The sequence below is a fragment of the Periplaneta americana genome, chromosome 8 (genome assembly GCF_040183065.1).
Source record: "Periplaneta americana isolate PAMFEO1 chromosome 8, P.americana_PAMFEO1_priV1, whole genome shotgun sequence".
In the NCBI taxonomy this organism is placed as follows: Eukaryota; Metazoa; Arthropoda; class Insecta; order Blattodea; family Blattidae; genus Periplaneta; species Periplaneta americana.
In genome coordinates this window covers 54,545,001-54,557,171 of record NC_091124.1, presented here as the reverse complement: position 1 = coordinate 54,557,171, position 12,171 = coordinate 54,545,001, and the positions used below count along the sequence as shown (strand labels likewise).

Here is a 12,171-nt window from a genome sequence, read left to right as displayed (position 1 = left end):
TTATATGATATTATATGATATGATATGATATGATATGATATGATATGATATGATATGATATATGATATTTATTTGTCAGCCAACTTTACAATTCATCGTTATAGTTGACCATCACATTTCTGCGTTTCAATCCACTATCCCTTTAATATACATACCACCCTTTTCCATTAATATATTCATTTGCCAAGTATTTTATGATTACTTCCTATTCTTCAGTTTTAAATGAATTGCTATCTATTCTTCTCTATCTATACTATTCTATTCTCTCTCTCATACCTAGACTATCTCTCTTCCATTTCTCGCTTTCCTATTAAATATTACATATTCCCTTCCTTAATAATTTATGTTAATCTTATATTTTATTCTCTATTCTAAAATCTACCTGCTCTTAATCATTATTTTGTAGCTACTTTCTCCTAAATTACTGTATTTGTTTACATTTACATTTTCTGTATTTTACAACATCACTTACTATTTCCCTACTATTCTGTCCTCTATTTATTTACGTATTTAACTTTCTCTTTTCGCTTCACTTCTAAATATCCTCTTTTATTACGTCTTTCCATAAATTTATTTCTATAATACTCTTACAGTTATAGTACCCTTGATACTACTCTCAACCCAAACTTGGTACCTTACGGAAAAAAATCGGAAAATTATGGAAGCAAGGCAAAGAAGAATGGAAAATAAGATCCTAAACAGAACAGTGAGCAACAGAATCACCTTATTAGCAGTTCCAAGAACTCACAGTTTCGGAGTACATCGGCCAACGGGCAGCAACCATAAAGTGAAAGAGGGAGGACATGTGGCGAGGCAACAGCACGACAGATGGGCACAGTCAATCATCATGTGGGACCACTACACAGGCAAGAGAACCAAAGGCAGGCCACGAAGAAGCTGAGCAGACTTCTTCAAAGAACTATTATGATCTCAGTGGTCTAGTGTCGCCAGTGCAGAAGTGCTTGAAGGGAACTAGGACACGATTTAAAAATGATAAAAAAAACTGTGAAATGTATAATGTGGATTAGCAATAGACTTGAATAGCTTGTACAACCATTTCACTTAAGTTACATGGAGTTGCTCACCACATAAGATATGCAGAGTGTCTCAGGAGGAATTTAAAATACTTCAGGATAATGTGGTTTGAGTTAATCTAAATCAATTTAAACTAATATACCTACGTCCAAAATATAACGGTTGGGAAGTTATTGATGGGCGAACTTTTGAATAGAGAGAGGCAATATAGTCGTTTTTCTACGTTGAGAACATTGTGATATGATCCATTATTGAAAATACTGTATCTTATGTTGTTCCAATAAGTAAAACTCAGTAAAAAAAATTAATGCACAAGACATAATACTAAGGTTTCCCTTCTTATGGATTCCATGATTTCTAAATTCATATCTAGTACCGGTACCGGTTCTGTCTCCGACCTCAATGAAACACCTGGTAGGTTACCAGTTTCAGAATAACATCCGGTAAACACGGTGAAACACACAGCTAGATGGAATCCTCCGATTGGGAAAATGTCGTCTGTATTCCTTACAGCAGCCAATGCATTTCCATCACATAATCCATAAACAAAAATCATGTCTGCATATTCACTATGCGAATACAAAATGTCAGTGAACGTGTATTTAGTTGTGTGTCTTGCGCAGGCGTTGCGATGCTCAGATGCTGGCGTGTGCAAAATATCTTGCGTAACACGTTCCAGTATTTCTCCCCTTAATTCCTCCCCAACCATTGAACTTAGGTATATCAGGTTAAAGCGATGTAGTTTAACCGAAACTACATTATTCTGACGTTATTTTACATTCCTCGTGAGACACCTAGTATAAATGAACTTTCCCTTTTCTTAGGATTCCCTAGCCTTTTATGCGACACATCGGGCTTCATTCGTTTGTCCGTCCATCCGTTCATAGAAACAATTGACGTTGTTGTTGGCAGAGATGGTAGTTTACATTGTGATACAAATTTAGGGGTGGAGTATGATAGTATATGAGGACTGTAAGTTTGTATGATAAAGAATAATGAAAATTAACTGCGGTGTATTTATTTTAGAAGTCCACTCCTGTGCTGTATAATATAGTTAGAAACAGTGCGTACAAATTCAACTGAAGTAAAAGCTATTTTGTAAGCCCTATCTGTGTAAATTTGTTCGGAAATGTTATCCATCCGTACTTATGAGAGAAAGTGAAACGAAATGTGGATAAATTCTTTTGAGAATAGCCTCGTCTTTTGTTAGAGCTTCGCGTAAAGCAATATTAATTTTGAACCATGTACACACAGAACTTCAAACATGATAGATTGCAGTTAAAACTTGTTACCTTCCATCTAAACGGGAAGCTTGCTATTTACATACCTGAGAGTACGATATACGTTTAAGCGTATGTTCTCTTCTTTATAAATATTTCCATACTACTGTCAAAATATTCTGTTTGATATGATTCACAGTGTTTTCCGCTTTCATTGCTCTCTGGTGGTGGTAAAGCTAGGTATATACCGTATATACCAGAGAATAATTCAAAGAATGTATGAATAAACGAAGGAATTGATGTACACTGATATAATAATAATAATAATAATAATAATAATAATAATAATAATAATAATAATTATTTATTATTTATTATTATTTATTATTAATATATGTGTGCTTAACAACAGCCAGAAGCCAATTATAGTTCAGCACAATACACAAACAGATAATAATAATAATAATAATAATAATAATAATAATAATAATAATAATAATGTTTATTGCCAGAAAAACACAAATCGCTAGGATAATCAATAGTAGTTTTTAGACATATTTTAATTATTCTTCTCTGTAATAAATCTAGTGGATTAAAGTTAGTTTTATAAGTACTACCCCATTCTAATATTCCATATTCGGTTATATTTTGAAATAAGGTGAGTTAACCATATTGGGTTATATTCTGAAATAAGGTGAGTTAAACTAAACATAGTACATCCACTGATAAGTAATTTCGTAACTGAAGAAAGTAAAATATAGTTCTATGTAATTTGTTACAAAGGTAGTTGATTTGTTTGTCCCATTTCAGATATTTAACAATAATGATTCCTAAATATTTAACCTCTGAAAATTCATTTATAATTGGAAAATTACAGCAAATTATGGAACAACCAAGATTGTGTAATTTAATGTTTAGGGGAGAATTATTAGACAATTTATAAGATTTGCTAGTTAATGAAAAATGCATAATTGTAGTTTTAGCAGTGTTAAGAGAAAGAATTATTCGAATCAAATCATACTTTTACTCATTTTAAACCATTATTTGTGTCAAAATAAGTGTTGCGCGAAGATTTTTCCTCCCAGACAATAATACTGTATAATCTGCATAGGAATATAATACACTTTTGTGATTTTGTAAATCAATTGCTAATACATTATTAATGCATATCAAAAATAAAATAGAACCAATAACTGTACCCTGCGGGACACCAAGAATAATATTGCAACGTTCACTAAGAAAACCATCATTTCTTGTCATATGAATTCTATCGTTCAGATAAGATTTTAGTAATTATAATGCTTTTCACTTAATACCCAACATTTAATTTTTCTATTAAGATTTTGGATAGATAGATGGATGGATAGATGAACGGAGGGATTGATGGACGAAGGGATGAATAAACAGCAGGACGGACGCACGGAGAAATCAAATATTTATTTTCGTCGAGGAATAGGAGAGATTAAACTAAAGCGCTTGGGAGAATTTTTTAATGCTTTCAGTGGGTCGCGAAACTATTTGAAAAGTCAAGTCACTGAAACATGAGAAAAAAATTCCTTCAGTTCTACTTACTCAGATATGGTACAAGTACTGCGATGTTGCATGTTGAACTAAAATAAAACTGATACAAAGAGGTTAATTAATAATATGTAGCAGTGAATGAAGGTAGGTGTATATTTTTGCTGGGGCTTATGTTACGTCATTACGTTCGCCTACTACTATGTTGAATGTTTAATTATACGTATATAAATATAACTCTACATTTAAATAAAAAATTAATGGATTTACTAATGAGTTGTTTCTATATATAGAACAGAACTTTGAAAAACTCAATTTAGAATAATTAAAGCGAAACATTTATTTAACTGGGATTAGAGCTGAAATTTTCGACGTCTTTATTTTGTCCTAATCTTTTCAAACTCTTATCTCATATTCGCGCAATTAACATTTGTTATTGTACCAAAAATTGAACTTCATAGGTAAGTCAGGATTTTATTAAACAAATATTTTATTTTTTATATCGTTAGATATACAGGGTGGAAATGATACAACTTTACGGATTGAAGAGGGCAAAAGAATACATTAAAGTAATAAAAAAATACCTACTATACATTTTGTAATTAACTGCATGGTTAAAAAAAATTTAAGCAGAAAATCTGCGTAGTTTGACGAGAGCGCGTCACCGGCTCTCGTACAAAAGCACATACGTACTCGGTATGAACAACAGAGTTCCGTCCTTTAATCACTCTAGCATGGTTGCCAGATTTCAGTGACAGGAAATAAAGTTAGTGTACGTCTTAATCTTTTTATTCAATTTGTGAGAAAATCGTCCACTTTATTGAAAAACTGTGAAGGGATATCTATATCAATTTTCCTAACAATAAGGGTAAAAGTCAGAATCGTACGGATATTGGTTCCCGAGTTAAACAGTGTCAATATTTAGGAGAATTTTTTTTCTGCGGAAAGTATGGATTTGGGACTGACATTTTATTAGAATTTTGTTATGCTCCCTCCGAGGAATAAGCTGTTAAAATCTACACAGTTACATTCCTTCCATCCTGTATAATACTTCTCGCGTTGAAGGACGTGGTATTAGCATCGCGCAAGATCACCACTGATATAACACAAGACAAGGACAATTGCCCATTTCCTATACAGTAACGTTTCTGTGTACGTTAACAGAAAACCACAATTCTAAGTCACACAGAGATTGTGTGCACTCGTTGTGGGTCTCTGGCATTTCGTCAGCCCACGCGAGTTGTGTGGATATAAAGGGAAAAGTTGAGACGGTGTCGGGTGGAGTTCCCGGGTAGCTCAGTGGTAGAGCGCTGGTACGTTCAACCAGAGGTCCCGGGATCGATACCCGGCCCCGGAATAATTTTTCCCTTGAAATTATTCATAAAGTAACTTTATTTGCCAGAGTTCAGGAAAGGTCAAAACTGTTTAGAAAACGCCTATTTTTTTCTTGTGGTAATGAACAAAAATATTTATCTTGAGGTCTCCAGTTTAAAAACATACGACATAGGCATCTACTGGAGATATCTATATCTTTTAAGGGATGATAAAGATTATGTTAATGGGGATAATAAAGAAGACGACGTTGACAGACGGTAATAAAGATTCTCCATAAGACAATGGTGATAATCATGATCAAGCTGACGACGTAGTTTGTGACACAAGTTTCTAAGATAGAAATAATGTGATTTGAAGTGTATATTCAAGTTGACTCTAAGGAGGAAAGATGAATTAGAACTTCAAAACGCAGTTTTTAAAGAATGATTATAATGATTATGGTGACAAATACGAACTTCAAAATAATAGACTGTTCCTTGGATTCTAAGATGGTAATTATGCTTTGAGATTTTGAGTTGAGTTTAAAGTTTAAATTTATGCGAAACTTGTGTAAGAGGAAAGAGAACACAGAAGTTGGTATATATCTTTGAAAAGTCAGGGCACACGTAAATGCGGACGCCATCAAAGAACAGCAGTAAAAGCAGTAAGCTTAGGCCCGCAGTTAGAATTGGAAGGATAGCACGCAGCTCTCCTTCTTAAAACCTTGCATTTTATAGGGTCACTTAACTTGTTTACTCTGTTTTACTGCAAAGTGAGCTTCACAATCACTTAAGCATTCATTTAAATCTCCCTGTACTTTCTGTAACATCTAAATTTAGTAATCCAATTTCCTTTCCAAATAGCACAAATGCGCACGCATTCGAGTCAGATATTACTCAGCTCTAGTAAGGAAAATCCAATGTAAAAGATTTCCAGGTTTATAAAGGTGGAAGTCGTTAAAGGTAAGGCCGCTGGAGTCTTGGGCTTTAGTTTTACGGTCTAAATTGTGACACAGAATATACTCGGAGAAAAACAAATACCTTCAATTCTGTCTCTTCCACTTTGTCTCTTATTAACCCTTATAACTCTTCAACAAATTCAAGTTCTTGTAAAAAAAATCCTGTGTGTAGATTTCAATTACGGACAAGGGGCTCTTCCATAAAATTATAGTAAAAAATCTCTAGCAGTTACTATAGTAAATTTAGATTTCTACCTTTGTTCATTTTCATATTTCATAAAACTTTTAATATAGTCCGCGCCATCGTTTGGAAACGTTAAATGCGAGTGTCTTATCTTTGCAGCAATCTGTGGGCAATGAAGTTGACAACTGATTGGCAGATTGCTGATGTGACGTTTATTTAGGAGGGGGTACCAATCTGTCTGCAGTGGCAACAGAAGCTCACTGACTGGGCAATGTACTCAAGGACACACCTCAGGAACGCTAGAGTAGGGAAATTTAAGTGCGAGTATTTTTACCTTTCCCGCACCGAAGTCACATATTTTATTAATTTGATATTGCATCCTTTTTCGAAGGAGATCTTCAATAATACTAACCTGTGTTAAAGGAGTTGTTCAAAGTGGTCTTCTTTTGGCATTCCCATATTTTCAACAATTTTTGATGAAATTGTTATTCACTTACTATCATTATACGCATTTCCGTAATACTTGCAATTTTTCTCTTTATATTTATATTACTTGGTTATTCAATGACGTTGCTTCAACTACGAGGTAATTTTGAAGCCGATGGGATTTGAAGAGTCCACTGCAAGAATGATGGATGTCATTTGGAATACATTTTTCAGGAGAAGCAATTGAAAGTTTGAAATGGTTAGCGCTCAGAGCTTAACTGTGATTTTCCGATCATTACTGGGAAATGACTATCAGTGTTATGTTAATGCCATATAACTCTCTATGTATATTCTATATGTCTTAAGCTATACATTGACAGTCTTGGTTCATTTTCGACAAGAAAGTGACATCCATCATTCTTGCAGTGGACTCTTCATTTCTGATAGCGAGATGATATTTGGCAAGATGGGGCCGAGGATTCGTCATAAATTAAATTACATTTGACTTACGGTTGGGGAAAACCTCGGAAAAACCCAACCAGGTAATTAGCCCAAGTAGGAATCCAACCCGCGCCAACTCTTGATCGGCAGACAAGCGCCTTAGCCAATTAAGCTTCGCCGATGGCTCTCTTTTTATATTATCTCTAAGATCATCTATGGCTGTGATCAGCAGATTCCGAACGCTGTGTAAGACTGGAACTGCGTGCTTATTTCATGAACTAAGAACCGATTCTCAGCTGAAGCGGTACCATAACACGGGACAATGTATTAAGGATTAGCGAGTTGTTTCGATGATTCAAAGTAAAAAAAAAACATGGATATATACATAACGTGTAGATTAGAAAACAGTTAAAAAAATTACATTTTATATAATACATGTTGGGATTCTATTTTTAATTTTAAATATCTCAACTCTACCAAAAATTATGAACACAATTTTATTAAAATAAAAACAAAAGCATACTTGTCCCTTACTATTGGAGTGAACACTCAAAATTGACCAGCTTGGAGATACGTGACTCCTAATGGGATTCATAGAATTTCATTGTATATTGAACAGTCACTGTTCGGTGTGGCTTCATAGGTAGGTTCGTCAATGACCTGCTTATTTTGAAGAGGTTGGAGTTGAAGGGCCAAGACGTTACTGCAGACAGCTACGCCAACCTATGAGCTCAGTTCTGCAGGATACAGATGTTCTAAACACAATTATTTTAATAATGTTCTTTAACGGAGTTGTCCTTTCATCATTTCGCTTCAGCGAGGCCTCCACAATGTCGGAATTAAATTTTACTTACCGCTCGCCCTGAATTTGTAACTTGTTTGGAAAGTCCGTAGTCCAAGCAATACATGGATTTTCTCCGGATACTCCGGTTCCTTTGTGACATCCGAACAATTCTCATAATTATAATTCATTACGATTGTAATATGGACTCACAGCCTGTAATGCACTCTGGAAAATCTCTGACGAACTAAGTGGTCTATGTTTCTTGGTACTAGCGACATCTGTGAGCCCGCTCGTAGAGTCAGAGCGAATAACAAGTTAAGGTAGGCTATAGGCCTACATCGATTCTTAGGCTAAAAATCCACATTTTTTCCTTAATGCCTTTAAAACTTTGGTGACATGGGTCTTGGGAGTAAACTAAGCAATTTATATAATTCAAACTTGAAAATCGAATTTGGGGGCCCAAATAATTTTTTTGTGAAAACATTACTATCCATCAGAAATTGATCTAGGGTAAAACTTCTTTCGCCTAAATGACCCCCCACACATGGAGAATATTGCATATTAAAATTATTTATTTATCTTGAATGATTCAAAAGATATGCCACATTATATAAGCACTTTAGAAAAAAAGATATGTGTGTACTATATTTTTAAAATAAAATAATTATAATCGAGTGAAAATAATAAATTTAGTTTATATCATAGCCACATGAATTTGGTACCTCAATGAAGTCAATGTCGGGAAATGTATACTAGGAGAAAACAAACACTGAAGATGGCGCAAGATATAGAAAGTATAGTGCGCTTATATTATAAATTCACAAATTATTATGAAATTATTGAGATAATAGTACCAAGTTATGTATTTTTTAAAACTAGAAGAAATGAGCTTACAGATGAGGCAAAATATTATTTACCAAACTTTTGAAGAAATCTAACATTTCTAGCGTAGATATAAACCTTAAGAGCTTGCCGTTGGACAAAAATATAGTATTTCTCTACGATCAATAGTTTTCCGTCAAGTAGGCTAAATGCAAATTAATTATAAACCATCTTGTACATCCATCTAATTTGGATACAGGAGGTACGATCAAATAAGGACTGAAAAAGCTTGTACTAGTTCTATTTCGGAACAGTTTGAATACGTCTTAAATGGATCTGATGTAGCCGGAAATTAGGCTTATTTCTTTCAGCGGAAAGTTTCAGAAACTGGAATTAGGAAGATGAGATCAAATTTGGAGAATATGATAGATGAGTAGAGCATAGATTTGCCTTCGATCTAGAAATATTTAGAACGCTTTGTCCTGTTACAGATCTGGTAAAATATTATAGAGTTATACATATATTTTAAATTATATTGTGAAATGTATATCTGACGCTCATGTTTGATTCCATACATAATTACCACTGGGATTCAGTTTTTTTATCGCTTATGTTTTCGTTATTTGCATTAGTAATAGTTTAATCTTGTTTTTAAATATGCACTTCTTTAATATATAAATAATGCTATTCCCACTGACATTCATTTCGGTAGACTTAGTTTTGTTTTTCTGACCAGCCGGCACAAATCTAAAATTTTACACCAGGCGTGCCAAAGAACGGAGTGAAACAAGTTGTTATGTTTGTTTATATGTTAAAATAAACAAATGGAAATGTACGCTCTTTGCATTTCATTTGAATGAAAAAGACAACAAGCAAATATGTAAAACAAACAACAAAAAATGTTTAACACGTACTCGGAATTTCATATGATCCCACTTTTATTACACGGCAAAATACATACAAGACGAAGCGAGACTCTAGCTCCCAGTTCCATGCAAGAATGATTTATAAACCGGAAGCATTTTTTTTTAAACCTATGGAAATTACCTACTATGTCAAAGAGAAATATTTTATATCATCATCACCACCATCATCATCCGTTCTCGTGTCCCCTATTATGGAGACCGACTGTGAGATATCAACTTCCAATTTTATCAATTCGTTCGTGACTTTTCTCTTCTTTCCACACCATGTTTCACTTGAACCTTTCGACATTTATACATCTTTGAAGAAAATTCTGCCCACTACTTTTAATATCAATATATTATTTGGTAATCTTTCATGGCCCATAATCGTGGAATTGAAAAATAACCTACTTCTGTTACCTTCCGTATTGTCTTGAAATTTTTCAATTCCCTGAAATATTTCATATCTCTTCATTCTTTACTATACCGCTTCTTGTTTCCTGTACCGTGCTGTAAGAAATCTTATCTTTGTTGTCTGAATTCTGCTTTGATCTTTTTGTCATTGTCCGTATTTCCTAAGCATCTTATGTAAAAACTGGTTCAAAATATGACTTAAATTTTTCTTGCAGTTTACAGGCATATCTTTATTTCATAACAAACATTCGTTTCATTCTCCCGTCTTTATTTTCTTCATAAATAAATAATTAAAAATATCCGTGCTTGTGTCTGTATGAATATGTAGGGGGAACTCGGCTAATTTCGCAGTACGGATAATTCCGCAGTCGTGCATACATGATTTTACTGCAGCTTCACAATAGCGTGAACGTAAGTTTTGAGAGGCTGTCAACAGGAGGCATGTCCTTTGCAGTGCTATACCTATAAAAAAAATGAAGGATATTGGTCGACACCTCTGTAGGCAATACAGTGAAACGTCGAAAGTTGGCTGCTTTTCGTGTTTTTCTACACAGCTGTGAAGAAAGTGAGCATTGTTACATAGCCCATAAATTGTTCCTTTTATGTTACTTTCATAATGTATTTCATAATTATTTACGACTGCGGAATTAGCAAATTTCTATTGCGGATTTATCCGCACTTTTGAGGAATTACCCGAGTTGTTCTTTTTCAACTGTAATGTATGTACAACTGAATATATTTGCATTTCAATAGGTCTCTTTATCTCATTTGGTAATGAAAGGTTTCGTCCATGTCTAAATGCCTTGATAATATTTTTCAATAAACATTTTGATAAAAAATATGATAGATTTACTTCTTAATATATCGGAATTAGCCGAGTCTCCCCTATGCATGAATGTATGCATATACGCACCCATAATGCATTTGATTTTTAATATCTGTGTAATTTTCTCGTAATTGTTTCCATATTTTTTAAAGAAATAAGTTACATTAAATAGGCTAATATATTGATATTTTTATTCATGGTACGGTAATTGAATATAGTTGAGATCCAGATGAGATATCTCGCTCTCAATATTGAATTTATGTATTTAGATAATGATTTTTTAAATTCTTGTTTACATGGGGGATACGTTTCTAAAATCCAATTACTCTAGCCTGTTAACTAAGGTTATTCTTGAGATAATTAATTCGACGGATTTAAGGGTCCTTTGTAATTTTCCGTGTTTTTAAGTTGAAAGGCATTGCTCGGCTCTGTTATTCTAATTTTTAATTTCGCAGACATCGTCACAATTACCTTCTGACATTGTTTTGGCAAGGACTGAGAAGAGTGAATTAAATTGGATGATCCTAGCAATAATTTATATAATGGAGGTGATGCATAAACCTTGTTCCAATATGGCTACAACAAGCATTGTTGCTAGTGTTGAATAAATAAAGAGTGGAGTTGGCAGAGGCATTTCATAGAGACCACGATGGAGAAAACTGTTGAAGTTTTGCATCCCTGGCCATACAGTAGTAATGGAATTGTGGGGGCAAGCACTCTAACAAATTGTGTTTTTCAAACAATGATGACATTGTTCCCTGGCGTAGCCCTCGTTACATGGTCGGGACGTCAAACTGTGCTCCTGGTCGCTCGACTGCTAATGTTTTTAAACTCTGGTTAATTGAAGTAACACACATGGAGCCAACCACGGGGAGAAGAGGAAGTACCTCACGTGATGAGTTTTAGTAATATAATTGTTAATTTAGACGAAAACAATACTAGTCATTAATAGAAAAGATAAATATTATCTTTAAATTGGTTCGTTATACGAAGTCCGAAAAAGCTTGATTTTGAAATATATCGATTGCGAGATTTTCACGAAAATAAAAATGGTTATCAATGCCATTTTTCAGACTGAATTGCTTGAATGATCTATTTAGGCGACTGACTGATCTGACTCAGCTCATAATCTGCTTCCCTGACTGACATTGATCTTAATGACTAAGCTTTCTGATCCTATGACCCTGATACTTGAGATCTTAATATGGCTAACCAATGCGTCTGATCCCATGACTTCACTGACTGACTGATTGATCTCACTGACTAACCGTTGATCTCATATTTTCACTGACTCATTAATCTAACTGACTACGCTATCTGTTTG

General features: G+C 34.0%; 1 protein-coding gene across 1 annotated transcript in view; it reads left to right on the top strand.

Moving 5' to 3' along the window:
- Positions 1 to 12,171, top strand: part of LOC138704728 (uncharacterized) — a 1,357,586-nt gene that overhangs the window by 239,012 nt on the left and 1,106,403 nt on the right. The gene's annotated exons all lie outside the window — the stretch shown is intronic.